We start from the raw sequence: 16,132 nt of genomic DNA, 5'->3' as shown, positions 1-16,132 counted from the left end.
AGACAAATAGTAATCAAATTGGGAAAAATTAAAGACAAAGAAAATTAATGAAAGCAGCAAGGGAAAAATGACAAATAACATACAAGGGAACTCCCATAAGGTTCACAGCTGATTTATCAGCAGAAACACTACAAGCCAGAAGGGAGTGGCATGATATACTTAAAGTGATAAAAGGGAGGAACCTACAACCAAGATTACTTTACCCAGCAAGGGTCTCATTCAAATTTGATGGAGAAATGAAAAGCTTTCCAGACAAGCAAAAGCTAAGAGAATTCAGCACCACCAAACCAGCTCTACAACAAATGCTAAAGGAACTTCTCTAAGTGGGAAACACAAGAGAAGAAAAGAACCTATAAAAACAAAACCAAAACAATTAAGAAAATGGTCATAAGAACATACATATTGATAAATACCTTAAATGTGAATGGATTAAGTGCTCCAACCAAAAGACACAGTCTTGCTGAATGGATATAAAAGCAAGATGCATCTATATGCTGTGTATAAGAGACCCACTTCAGACCTAGGGACACACACAGACTGAAAGTGAAGGGATGGAAAAAGATAATCCAGGCAAGTGGAAATCAAAAGAAAGCTGGAGTAACAATACTAATATCAGATAAAATAGACTTTAAAATAAAGACTGTTACAAGAGACAAAGAAGAACAGTATATAATGTTCATGGGATCAATCCAAGAAGAAGATAAAAAATTATAAATATATATGCATACAACATAGGAGCACCTCAATACATAAGGCAACTGCTAACAGCTATAAAAGAGGAAATCGACAGCAATACAATAATAGTTGGGGGACCTTCACATCTCACTTACACCAATGGGAAGATCATCCAAAATGAAAATAAATAAGGAAACAGAAGCTTTAAATGACACAATAGACCAGATAAATTTAATTGATATTTATAGGACAATCCATCCCAAAAGAGCAGATTACACTTTCTTCTCAAGTGCGCACTGTACATTCTCCAGGAGAGATCACATCTTGGGTCACAAATCAAGCCACAGTAAATTTAAGAAAATTGAAATCATATCAAGCATCTTTTCTGACCATAACACTATGAGATTAGAAATGAATTACGGGGAAAAAAACGTAAAATACACAAACACATGGAGGCTAAACAATACATTACTAAATAACCAAGAGATCACTGGAGAAATCAAAAAGGAAATCAAAAAATACCTAGAGATAAATGACAATGAAAAAACGATGACTCAAAACCTATGCGATGCAGCAAAAGCAATTCTAAGACAGAAGTTTATAGCTATACAAGCCTACCTCAAGAATCAAGAAAACTCTCAAATAAAGAATCAAACCTTATACCTAAAGGAACTAGAGAAAGAAGAACAAAGAAAACCTAAAGTTAGCAGAAGGAAAGAAATCATAAAGATCATATCAGAAATAAATGAAAAATAAATGAAGGAAACAATAGCAAAAATCAACAAAACTAAAAGCTGGTTTTTTGAGAAGATAAACAAAATTGATAAACCATTAGCTAGACTCATTGTGAAAAAAAGGGGGAAGTCTCAAATCAGTAGAATTAGAAATGAAAAAGGAGAAGTAACGACTGACACTGCAGAAATACAAAGGATCATGAGTGATTACTACAAGCAACTAAATGCCAATAAAATGGGCAACCTGGAAGAAATGGACAAATTATTAGAAAAGCACAACCTTCTGAGACTGAATCAGGAAGAAATAGAAAATATGTGCAGACCAATCAAAAGTAATGAAATTGAAACTGTGATTAAAAATCTTCCAACAAACAAAAGTCCAGCACCAGATGGCTTCACAGGTGAATTCTATCAAATATTAGGGAAGCGCTAACACCCATCCTTCTCAAACTCTCCCAAAAAATTGCAGAGGAAGGAACACTCCCAATCTCATTCTATGAGGCCACCATCACCCTTATACAAAAACCAGACAAAGATACTACAAAAAAAGAAAATTACAGACCAATATCACTGATGAATATAGATGCAAAAATCCTCAACAAAATACTAGCAAACAGATTCTAACAACACATTAAAAGGATCATACACCACAATCAAGTGGAATTTATCCCACGGATGCAGGATTCTTCAATATATGCAAATCAATCAATGTGATACACCATATTAACAAATTGAAGAATAAAAACCATATGATCGGGCTTCCCTGTTGGCGTAGTCGTTGGGAGTCCGTCTGCCGATGCAGGGGACATGGGTTCATGTCCCGGTCTGGGAGGATCCCATGTGCCATGGAGTGGCTGGGCCCGTGAGCCATGGCCACTGAGCCTGCATGTCTGGAGCCTGTGCTCCGCAATGGGAGAGGCCACAACAGTGTGAGGCCCGTGTACTGTAAAATCAAAAACAAAAAAAACAAAACAAAACAAAAACAAAAACAAAAAAAACGTGTGATAATCTCAATAGATACAGAAAACGCTTTTGACAAAATTCTACACCCATTTATGATAAAAACTCTTCAGAAAGTGTGCATAAAGGAAACCTCCCTCGACATAATAAAGGCCACATATGACAAACCCACAGCAAACATCATTCTCAATGGGGAAAAACTGAAAGCATTTCCTCTAAGATCAGGAAGAAGACAAGGATGTCCATTCTCAGCACTATTATTCAACATAGTTTTGGAAGTCCTAGACATGGCAATCAGAGAAGAAAAAGAAATAAAAGGAATACAAATTGGAAAGGAAGAAGTAAAACTGTCACTGTTTGCAGATGACACGATACTCTACATATAGAATCTTAAAGATGCCAGCAGAAAACTACTAGAGCTAATCAATGAATTTGATAAAGTTTCAGGATACAAGATTAATGCACAGAAATCTCTTGCATTCCTATATATTAATGATGAAAAATATGAAACAGAAATTAAAGAAACACTCCCATTTACCATTGCAACAAAAAGAATAAAATACCTAGGAATAAACCTACCTAGGGAGACAAAAGACCTGTGTGCAAAAAACTATAAGACACTGATGAAAAAAAGTAAAGGTGATACCAACGGATGGAGAGATAAACCATGTTCTGGATTGGAAGAATCAATATTGTGAAAATGACTATACTACCCAAAGCAATCTTCCAATTCAAGGCAATACCTATCAAATTACCAATGCATATTTTACAGAACTAGAACAAAATGTCTTAAAATTTGTATGGACACACAAAAGACCCCAAATAGCCAAAGCAGTCTTGAGGGAAAGAAACGGAGCAGGAGGAATCAGACTCCCTGACTTCAGACTATACTACAAAGCTACAGTAATCAAGGCAATATGGTACTGGCACAAAAACAGAAACATAGATCAATGGAACAAGATAGAAAGCCCAGAGATAAACCCACACACCTATGGTCAACTAATCTATGACAAACGAGACAAGGATATACAATGGAGAAAAAACAGTCTCTTCAATAAGTGGTGCTGGGAAAACTAGACAGCTACATTTAAAAGAATGAAATTAGAACACTCCATAACACCATATACAAAAATAAACTTAAAATGGATTTGAGACCTAAATGTAAGACCGGACACTATAAAGCTCTTAGAGGAAGACTTAGGAAGAACTTTGACGTAAATTTACTCTTTGACGTAAATCACAGTAAGATATTTTTTGATCCACTTCCTAGAGTAATGGAAATATAAACAAATGGGACCTAATGAAACTTAAAATCTTTTGCACAGAAGCAGAAACCATAAACAAGACAAAAAGACAACCCTCAGAATGGGAGAAATATTTGCAAATGCATCAACCGACAAAGGATTAATCTCCAAAATATATAAACAGCTCATGCAGCTCAATATTAAAAAAAACAGACAACCCAGTCCAAAAATGGGCAGAAGACCTAAATAGACGTTTCTCCAAAGTAGACATACAGATGGCCAAGAAGCACAGGAAAAGCTGCTCCACATTGTTAATTATTAGAGAAATGCAAATCAAAACTACAATGAGGTATCACTTCACACCAGTTAGAAAGGGCATCATCAGAAAATCTACAAACAACAAATGCTGGAGTGGGAGTAGAGAAAAGGGAACTCTCTTGCACTGTTGGTGGGAATATAATTTGATACAGCCACTATGGAGAACAGTATGGAGGTTCCTCAAAAACTAAAAATAGGTCTTCCCTTGTGGTGCAGTGGTTGAGAGTCCGCCTGCTGATGCAGGGGACATGGGTTTGTTCCCCGGTCCAGGAAGAGCCCACATGCCATGAAGCGGCTGGGCCCGTGAGCCATGGCTGCTGAGCCTGCACGTCCGGAGCCTGTGCTCCACAACAGGAGAGCCCATAACAGTGAGAGGCCTGTGTACCACACACACACAAAAAAAACTAAAAATAGAATTACCATATGATACAGCAGTCCCACTACTGGGCATATACCCAGAGAAAACCACAATTCAAAAAGACGCATGCACCCCAATGTTCATTACAGCACTATTTACAATAGCCAGGTCATGGAAACAACGTAAATGCCCATCAACAGACGAATGGATAAAGAAGTTGTGGTACATATGTACAATGGAATATTACTCAGCCATAAAAAGGAACGAAATTGGGTCATTTGCAGAGATGTGGATGGGCCTAGCGACTGTCCTGCAGAGTGAAGTAAGTCAGAAAGAGAAAAACAGTTATCGTATATTAACACATATATGTGGATCCTAGGAAAAAATGGTACAGATGAACCAGTTTGCTGGGCAGAAATTGAGATCCAGATGTAGAGAACAAATGTATGGACACCAAGGGGGGAAAGCGGCAGGGGGTTGGGGGTGGTGGTGTGATGAATTGGGCGATTGGGATTGACGTATATGCACTGATGTGTATAAAATTGATGACTAATAAGGACCTGCTGTATAAAAAATAAATTAAATTAAATTTTTTAAAAAAGAAAAGAATAGAAAAGAATTTTATTTCAGCCAAACTGATGACTATAGCCTGGGGGTCACAAATTCAAGCAGTTGAATTGTGTTCTGTTAGACTACAAAATGAGGGAGGCTTATAAAGGCAAAACCCACAAAACTACAGAAGTTGTTTGTTAAAAATTATAATTGGAGCTGGTAAGAAGTAAGTGTTCTTGTTAAGCAAGGATTGTTTGGGGTCCAAAATTATTGCCTAGTTATAAGGGGAGAATTTGAGACCATAAAGTTGCAGCTGGCAGATTCTAGCAAATATTGTTTTTGAGAATGGCTTGTGGTACCCTTGAGTCTGATTCAGTTCAGAAAATTCAGGTTTTCAGTGACATAGAAACTTGTCTGAAATCACATCCACAATGGCCACCCAGCTCCATTTTGGATGCCTGAACCACAGTTACTCCATTTTGATTTTTAAAATTCATTATTTTCTTTAATGATTAAAGCAGATGTTCAATGTATGTTTGATAGGCTGCAAACAGGCTGTTTTAGTTAGCATAAAGTTTAAGTTAAATTATGCATAAGCCAGAATGTCTTCCCCATACCTGAATATGTGTAAATTTCTTCTATCTTACACATATGTTATGACTTAGAATTTTTATTACTAGGAATATTGTCAACAGAAAATATATTAATAGTCATGTATAAAAATAATTACAGCAGGATTATTAAAAATAGCCCAAACTGAAAACAATCTAAATTTCCTTCAATATTAGTTGAATAAATAAATGTAGCAACATTATGCAATGGAATACCTACATATATCTGAATGAATGAAGTACATAAGGATCTGATGATATAGATGAATATAACAAACATAATATTGAGTGAAAGTAGCTAGTCACAAAAGAGTTCATATAGAATTGTTTCATCTTTAAATCTATAAAGGTCAGAAGCAGCCAGAATTAACCTATTGTGATATAAATCAAAATAATTGCTACATTTGTAGAGGTAATGATTGGGAAGGGTCATGGACAGGATTTTGGGGATATTAGGATGTTGTTTTTAAATGTAGAAGAAAATACTTTGGGGACGTGTATATATTTGGAATTGTTATAATAGCCCTGACTGAAACATTATAAATAAATCAGTAGATTTACTATTTTCTAGACCATTCAATTAACTCTATTCTACTCACATGTAACATCCCTAAATGTGACCAGTAATCAATGTAATACATGTGGAAGATAAAAAGTCAGAGTGGTGAATCAGTCTTAAAAGCTAAAATACATTATTAGTATTAGAAAAAACATGAAAATTAAAAAAAAAAAAACACCCTGCTGAACATTATAGTGAGTTATATATGGAGAGAATATATGAATGTGCATCATAACATACATACATTGACTATATCAAATATACTTCTCAGACATGTAAATATTTTATTTAAAACAAAAATTTCAGCAAAATTTTATGTGCTTACCACATGACAGATATTTTTCTAAATTTTTATTATCTCATTCAGTTCAGGGTACAATTATTATCTTGATGTATCAGACAAGGAAACTGAGGCAAAGACAAGTTAACTAACTTGTTAAAGATCACAGAGCTAGAAAATATTGGAACTCAGAATTTAATTCAGGTAGTCTCAGATTCTGTACTAGGTTACTTCCAAATAGAAGAAATGATTTTTAAAAGTTAAAAAAAAACCTCTTGTTTTCCTCCATATGTAAATAAACATGAATATACAAAACTGTTTTACTTAAACATTTCTATAATGCAACACTTCAAAAGGTTTCTGAGTACAGTTGTGATTTATGTTAACTAAAAAAAAACCTCTGTCACTTTTGTAAGTTGTATAAACGGCAGAGAGTTTTTGAATTGGAAATGATCCTAAGAATTCCTTTTGTACAAACATTCATTCAAATAAGATTTTATTCTATGACCTCCCTTACATTATTAGTTCCTATTCAAAATTCCAGTGTAAGAAACTGGACCTAGGTCCCACTCCCTCTCCCCCGACCTGCCACATTCAATGTCTTCTTTTTATTCCAATCATTTCTGGAAATTACCACATATTTTATAAAAAGTTTACTGGAAAAACAAATGCTTTTTTAGATATGTTTATGAGCACTTTAGCTTATCTCTCCTACTTCTATGTATGTATTTGTCCTTACCCTATAAATGTGGTACACACCAGTCTTTAAAGCACAGAAAAGAGGTAAAAGCAATCCTCTGACAATAATCCATGAGTCAGGTTATCTATTCACTTACCTTTGATACTTGCTCTTCTCTCTTCTGCTTGTTGAGCCACTAATTTGCTGCCTCAGTTCCTAATATCTGCCTCATGCCTCGTCTGGAAAGAGGGTTGAACACTAGAACTCCAATCCATCAGATCTTGAGTTAATTACACTATGCTTATGCTGTTTCTAGACTACATTTCCCAGGTTGTATATTATAAAGTGTATATTGTAGTTTTCATATGCTTCACCATGAAGATCAGGCCTTTGTGAAAGCTCTGCTCTTCCAGTGACGTTCAAATTCAGAGCAGCTGAGAAGGGGCTTTGATGCAGAGCCCGACCTGTGCAGTGCAGTGGGGTGACTGCTTCCCTACCTCACAGACATAAATGGCATTATGAGGAGTCCTGTTACACTGCTCCCTCACTAAGTGTGCTGTCAGTGTAATCTCCACATTTCATTTGTTTATTTACCTCATTCTACTACCTGCTTTTAAGCCAGACCTACCCCAGCCTCCTCTTAGACAGTTGATTATTTGCTAAGAACCATGAGAAAATATTTTATAATAAATTCTTTCAAATCTTTTCTTGAGTTACACTAGATGATAAATATTGAGATTTCTGATTGTCATTATATATCTTAGGTATTCCTCACACCTACACAACATCTGTGAATTTGATAAGCTTTCCTTCTGTGTTCCTGCATGTCACTGATAATCAAGTTATCTGATTATTAAAACTCACTCACTGAGCATGATTGCTCAGCCTACTGATTGGTAATGTCACTTTTTTTTTCTATTGTTAAACAAGAGACAGCAGATCCAAAATGGAATCATTTGTGCTAAACCCACATCACCAAATCAAGACAATACCTAACATAACTACTGTTTCAACCTCTTCCAGGAATGGAATCTTAAACATTCAATCTGGAATTACCTGTTCAGAACTAGTGAGGTAATCTGCCTGATAGACCCCTGTTGTCCCCCAAAGGAAGGTGACTTGCCACAAACAACCCACTCTTTGCTAGTAGTTTTCATCCAACCCAGTTCTGCCTATGAAAGTCTTTAATTTTGTACAACGCTTTGGAGATCCTTTCTATTTGCTAGATGAGATACTGCCCAATTCATGTATTGTTAATACAGCCAATAAGATCTTTAAAATTTACTCAGTTAAGTTTTGGGTTTTTTTTAACACCATTTATTGTCAGTATACATTTCTTGAAAGCCAATTATGTATCAGAGATTGTGTTATTTGCTAGGAACATAAAGAAACAGAAGTCCCACATCCCCAAGAAATTCACAGATGGATGGGATATAAATAAATGACGGAAATATTATGATATACTAAAGAGTAACAAAGAGTATCAAGGAGACATTACCAGAGAGCAGAGATTGGTCATGTTTTTTCTGTTTCCAGCAGCATAGTGCCTGACACAGAGAAAGTACTAAATGCATATTTTATAAATGAACATCTACTGTTCTTAATGACAAATGATAAACAATGATAAAACAATGTCATGTGACTAGGGAATTTTCTTCTTCAGTATCAACTTTAAATCCCTCATATATTTTGAGCAATGACATGCAAACATTCCTACAAGCTCTGGTGAGGAATGTAGCAACCCTTTGCCAAAAACTGCGCTAAAATATCATAAACTATGAGCCAGTAAACCAAATTCAGTTTTTCAACACCATCTGTGTGCTCAGGATATCTACATTCGATTTCCTCCTGTCTTTTCCAAACCACAACGTTTAATTGGAAAAAGACATAAAATACCACTTGTGCTCTGAGACCTTTACATTTATATCTCAAATTTCAAAATGATAAAGGATACATCCCAACAAGTTCTTTTACTTGTTTTCCCCTAGAATTATTTCTTCACACTTTGTATTAGTCAAGACTTTTAAGTACAAACAACATAAATCAACTTTGGCTGATTTAATAATAAAATGAATCTATTAAAAGGTTAGTGGGTACCTTACCAAATTGAGAGGAAAGCTTCAGAACTAAGTTTGAAAACGGACAGAGCAATAAAGGCCTGTCAGAACCACAGTCAAAATCATGCCACAAAAGCAGTAGAGTGATGGCAGAGTTACCATCCCTATCAAGTGGTAGATAATAATTCTTGCATCAACCACTTCCGCTGGACAATTGACTCTGTTGTCATGTTCAGTCACTGCTGCCCCTCCAAGCTCAATATGTTGCTGCTTCCATCTACCACCAAAATCCCTACTAGGATAGACACTCTTGATTGTCCAAACATGGGTCAAATGCCTATATCCTAGTGGCAAGGGGCTGAAATAATACAGGCTTTTCCAGTCACAAAAGCTTATAAGTAGAAGGAGTCTTCAAACATGCAGAGGGATTCAGCTGCTGGATGTTCCAAGGTGGAGGAAGCAGAAGAAAAATGTCTACCACCCATTTATAGTAAGTAAAATACATAATAGAGAAAGAAAGATATAATTCTTGGCAAGTAATCCCAGAACAAAACATGAAACAGAACATTCCAGAACAAAAGCGTAATCCCTGGTTAACCTAGGTATCAATATAACCTATACTATATATAACTCTTGCTACAAAGGGCATTCCTAAAAGTATTAAAAGTATTTTCATACACTAAATACATTTCCATAAACCTCATAATCCTTACAGATTTTCCATAGAAAATCTATGGGAAGAGATAAATATTTATGTTACAAGTAACTATTCCATTTTCACTGTAGAAAATAGAGAAAGCACACTTTTGCTAGTGGGGAAGAAAATGTTGCACCCAAACAACCATGGATACCAGTCAATGGCTTTCCTTCTAGATACATATGTCCATGTATGTATTGTGCCTCTATATTCATAATACAATGTGTGTGTGCATCTGTGTTTAGGTATATGGCTTATATCATTATGCAATATATGCTTTAATCCTGATTTTCTAAATTAGCAATTTATTAACTGAGACATTTTCAATGTTAAATTTCTGTATTACTTCTACAGATTATTTCTCTTTTTTTGTTCTTCTCTGTCATTTTTAAAAAAATATCTACTCTTGAAATATTTTAATTTGCCTCTGCCTCCTCAAGAAAACAAAATTCTTTCCATATTTTCATCTTGTATGATTTTTGCATACAGACACTGAACATTTTTATTTTCTTGAAAGGTATTAGTAAAAATCAGGTAAGGAGACCAATTGACATTTTCACATAATTGGTGAGATCCTCAGGCAGGAAGACAAATATAATACAACCCCTGCAGGTTGCTGAAACATTTCCCTCAGTGTTCATATCTCCAGGATATCAGGATGGACTTTCCACCTTCTTGTTAAGCAGCAGCAGACCATTCCTATCACTGCTGCAGGGAGGAAGCTGGGTTTTGACACCTCAAACCCTTTTGAGTTTCCAGTAGGCAGGTCACTCTGGAAAATGTTACTTTTTCTTCCCCAATCCACTCTTCTCTCACTAGTGTCTGTTAATAAGGGCCAGTTAATTTCCCTATATAAAAAGAGAATAAGTGGGTTAAAGAACAATGGTTTATACTCTAATAGGATGAGATTCTTGAGATGGAGTGGACAGAGCAGAATGAGAACAATTGTCAGTGTTAGGCAGATCTAAGCTTTAATCTCAGTGCTTTTACACCACAGTTGTGTTGCAGTCAATAAGCACTCAAATTAGCTGAACCTCCTTTTTCTCATCCACAAAATGGGAATAATACTACGTACCTCATTGTGTTGTTGTATGTGCCCTGTGACCTCATATCACTAATTCCTATGCTGTAGTAATTAATCCAAACTATGTTAACATATACTGAATACATAGAAACACATCCTTCGATATTTCTAAAATTCTCTTACCTGTTGCTCAGTTTTTAGCTTATCATACTTACTGTGGGTTTTCCTAGATAGCTAAATTTTAAAATAAGGAAAATAGTAATTATTTCATCTTTGCTCTGTGTTAAGGATTCATGGAATATCCTGAATTGAATTGTATATGAACTAACACCCTCTCACCAAAATTTGCCTATGCAATAATCTTTCAAAATGTTATCTGTATCTATCCACATATAGGACATTGAGGATTTGGATTTTTCAATTTTTTAGCTTAAGCAGTATATTGTTTCATAACCACTGTAACTTACAATAGCTATTGCTTGTATAATAATTTAAGTTTGAAATTATTTTACATGGCCTCTTTTGATCATCAAAATATTCCACATATATATATTTGGAAGATGGTTTTATTACTATTATCTTCTTAAACATCATCATCCACATTTTATAAATAAATAGACTAAAACTCTATCATTTAAAAGACTTATTTAAGATCACACAGAAGAGACTGAGCCCAAAAGTGTGTGCCTGCTGATACCAGTAGGTATGCTTTTCTCATGAGACTACATGCCTCCAAAGGGAAGAATGTGATTAAAGTAATATTAATCTTCTATGTTTGTGTTTTCCTTTTACTTTTGGAAAAATCACTATAGATAGAGATAGATGGATAGATAATAAATAAACGACAGACACTTATGTGTATGTGCTTGTGTGATGTATTCATGATTTTTTGTTCATTGTTTAAAATAACTTTAAAAAAATAACATGAATCTGCATACCATGAGTGCTCATCTATTATCTTCATTCACCTCATTTATTTTTAGAATCTACTGTTTTAAAATAACTCAAACAAAGCCAACAGGAGTCATTATTTGTTTTAGCAAACAATTTTTACGTTACTACTCTGTACTAAACTCTGTGCTAGGAACTTGAAATTTAAAGATAAATAAAATGAGATCCCTGACTCTGAGAACTCACAGTCTTGTGAACTACTGTAAGTCTGATTATATTCTTGTCTAATACAATACTACATGTACTTCTTAAGTCAGGAGAGTGAATTTGGCCTGTGGCAGTTGGTTAAGTCTTCATTGTAAGTATGACACTAGAGCTAAATCTGGATAAGTAGGCACACCTTGGGGAACAGGTCCATATGTTTTAACAGATTCTCAGAAGGGTCCATAAACTAAAGGAATTTTAAGAAGTGCTTATTTTAAAATGAAGAGAAATGGTAGGACTGAGCTTAATTAAATAGAACAAGACTAGACAATTACTGGTTTATATCCCCCATGACAAAGTCTAGACTTTATACTGGAAGCAGTGAGAAGTAGTCAGTGAGTTTTTAAGTAAAAATATATGATTGAGTATGTGTTTTAGAAATCTCACTTCTGTTAGTAATATGTTTGAAATAATCCATATTTTAAGTTTGTATATATTTGGGTCATACTAATTTAGTTATCCCCCTTTCACCCAACAACATTTTTGTCTATAGATGAGTTTCTATGTCATGGCACTGCACATCCACAACTAGATACTTGTCAATATGTAATGTTTGAATCATTACATTAATTTCAGATCACTGATTGATTACATTTTGTTTCTCTGCTTTGCAGAACTGAAAAGAACACAGACTTGAAAGGTTGAATCATTTCGTAGGAAAGTCTTCTTGGTCTCATTTAATCCCAGTAAGATATCTCTGATTAATGTGCTTCTACCAACAGAGTTTTTCTTGTTTCCCTAAGTTTGGTTAATGAGAAATTACCTACTTCCTTTTTTGTTAGTTCCATTTAGATGTATTCATTTAACACAATCACATATGTAAAAGTAAACTCAATTAAAATGTTTTCACCAAAGTTAATATTAAGAACATAAAATATTTCCAGGGGAAATGAACTAACATTTATTAAGTACTTACTATATGTATGGAATATTAAGTGTATTATGTTATCTAAAGAGAAAAGCAGAAGCAATAGATAGGGTCTTTAGGATAACAACCAATGTATAAATTTAGAAAGTTTGTATTGACACATAAGTCATAATCCTTGTATTCCCCCTTCACATTATAAAAAGTGTGAAATCTGGTTCAGAAGAATAAAATATATTTAAAAATATGTCTTTTTACTTTTCATTTGATACCTACAGATGTTAAGTCAAGAGGATGAGAATAATATCAGAATCTACCTCTGAACCACAGCAAGTATAATACTGAATAAACTGGAAGCCCTCGAATTCCACACTTCCCCTGGAACACTTCTCAGTGGGTCACATGTACTCCTGATAGTAATTGACATAGTCATTCCTAGTTTAGTTCACCATCTTTGGACCTCTGTATGGTTTTCCTCATGTCATGCCCAAAGCTCAGGACTGACCCTGATACATGCATGATTTTACTCCTGGCTTAAAAATACTCTGAAATCATCATCATTCTTGACATGGTCAGTGTAATGGTACATCCACTTTAATTACTATGGTATTCCTCTTACTGATTTAGAAGAGGGTCAAAATTACAAACGCCACACCTCTTTTGGCAGTCTTCTAAGAGAGAAGTCTTTTCCTCTTAATTTCTTGTGGTACAATAATATTTATTTCTTTAATGGGGCTTGCTATTTAATTTTCTCAGAACTTCTTTCCTTCTGGTGTCACCAGAATGAAAATCAAATACTTCAGCAACAAATGTACTAGTGTATTTGGACTGAGTCAAAGTATGTCTGATCCCTACTAAAATAGAACTGTCTCCAAAAGTGTCACCCAGGGAAGCAACATGAGGGTCCCTAACCCATGCCTAAACTGTCTCTATAAAACACAAGTACACCTGCCTTAGGCAAAGAAGCATGGAAGCACCCCCCAATCCCCATGCCTTTCTAATAAAAACCTCCCTCTGGGCAAACTTGCAGAAAACCAAAACTGACTGTAACTTCTAACTTGTCTACAGAACAGGAATAAGTGGGCTAAACCACAAGAAACTGGTATAAACTGGCTGAACATCAAAATTGGGACAAATGTCGCTCTACACTTTATTATCATCTCATTTTAATGTTAAAATTACCATCTGACAGCATCATGTTGGTTTCACCTGCTTTTGACCTAAAGCCCAAAGGACCATAAGAAGGCAGAAAGGAGGCATGGACCTCATTCTAGGAAATCACCACCTGTTCCCACAAATCAGAATGAGAGAAGACTCCTATCCCCTATAACCTCCTTCACCCTTTTTCTATACAGAAAATTTGCCCCACTTGAAATCAGGGAGAAGGTGTTTTCAGAGCATGAGCTCCCCTTCTCCATTTTTTGGTCAATGAATAAATTTTCTGTCTGCTGCTACAAAAATAATTTCACTTTACTGTTGCAGTAAATACCCCGGTAGGGAAAGAACCAAAGGAGGGATCAGTAACAAAAAGGAGAGTAGGATGTTAATTCCCTATTCCTTATCGGTCCCCCAAACCCCACCTGCAATTCAGGAAACTTATAACCAGGATTTCAGTTCTAATGTTTGTTTTTTAAATTTTATTATTTATTTTTAAAAATGAAAGTCACAATACCTGAATACAAAATAGGAACTGATTTTCAAAATTTTAGGTAAACACTAAATTGAAACAAAGGCATGTTACAATTAGAGTTTATGTCTTTTTCATTAGTAATTATAGTAGCTGCAATTTAGTGATATCTACTTTATGATATACAACTGGACTGGGCATTTTACATTAACTCTCTTTTTTAAATCTTTTGAATCTTGTTGGTTTGAGCAAAGGGTTCACTTAGGGAACATTAAAAGTATTACGTATTATGTGGGCTCTAGGTATTTAAAAGTTGTTTGTTTGATATGCTTTGACTCACAAAATACCTCAGCCATCCATCAGCTCATTTGTTGGTTTAACAGATATTTACTGATTACCTCTTATTGCCTATGTACAAGGGATAGAAAAATAAAAATGCATGTTTAACAAAACATCATACGTTAAACCTGAAAATTGATTTTAAATATTATATTGGAGGGTGAATAGAGTTCATTAGTACTGTTACAAAGTACAAATTTATCCATAAATTTCAGCTTTCTCCATTGATTCAAAAGCAAATCTTTTCAGGGATGCACAATGCAGATGTATAGTATAGTGATATACCTACTAAATATTTTTCTTGGTAGTTAAGTTTGGGAACTTTGTGTGGTGAACATGGAATGACTGTGTCTTTGTATGTTATGAGGTTTTTTTTTTCTTTTGTTTTTCAAATACAGTGAGCCATGTCAGTATTACTCCTTTTTCTCTATACACCACACCCCCAGATGTTTAGATCATCTGGCAATTTTATCTGGACAGTTTTCTACACTTATGTATGAATATATTTTTAAAATCACTGAAGAATATCTATTGGTGAACATAAGAGTAACTAGCATAGTGTTCTTATTATATGGTAGAAACTCATATATAGTTCACTGACTGCTTCTCATGATCCAGTGAGCTAGTCAGTAGAGGGAGAGGGAATAATTCTGTTATAATGAAGAAAACATTATTTCTTTCAATTCTCATGACAGCTCTATGATGTTAGTACATTAGCCCTGCTTTACACATTAGAACACTAAGAATTAGAGAAAACAGTCATTTTCTGTAGTCACAAAGGTGCTATGCAGAAACTTTATTCTTTAATACATATACAAATACTACCCAACCAAGCAAGAATGTGTGTTAGTGTGTGTGCACGTGCACACACATGCACCTACATATGAGCACATATGTCTCCATGGAATGAAAGTTTTGTTTTGATTGCTTTAGAATTTTAAGGAAGATATCCAAAGCACTTGTTGCGAATAATTGTAGTCATAATCTACAAAGAGTATTTCATGCATGCCTACATACATAGATATATGTGTGTACATATATACACACCCTGGAATATCTTCAGCAGCAAAGGATAACTTTGTAAACTCACTATGTACCAATGAAGTTATGATTCTTGATTATATATAATAAAAAGCCTTTTGAAACTGAAAAGTCTTTGGGTTTCACATACTTCCCTTTTCTCTCAATTTAAGTAGAGCCTGTGACTTCTCATAAAACTTTTCTTGGTACAAGATTACTTAAGTTTACCAATGACTCAAAATTATATTAGTTGTTTTTTCTCCTGCTATGTACCTTGGCTGGAAAAAAATATTCTAAATTATATATATTTGTACTTTGGCTATTAAAATGAAGAGTTAACTCCAATTGCCTAGTGAGGGAGATCTAGAAGTGGCTGTG

The sequence above is a fragment of the Tursiops truncatus genome, chromosome 20, assembly GCF_011762595.2.
Source record: "Tursiops truncatus isolate mTurTru1 chromosome 20, mTurTru1.mat.Y, whole genome shotgun sequence".
NCBI classification, from domain to species: domain Eukaryota; kingdom Metazoa; phylum Chordata; class Mammalia; order Artiodactyla; family Delphinidae; genus Tursiops; species Tursiops truncatus.
This window is presented reverse-complemented; position numbering follows the sequence as displayed.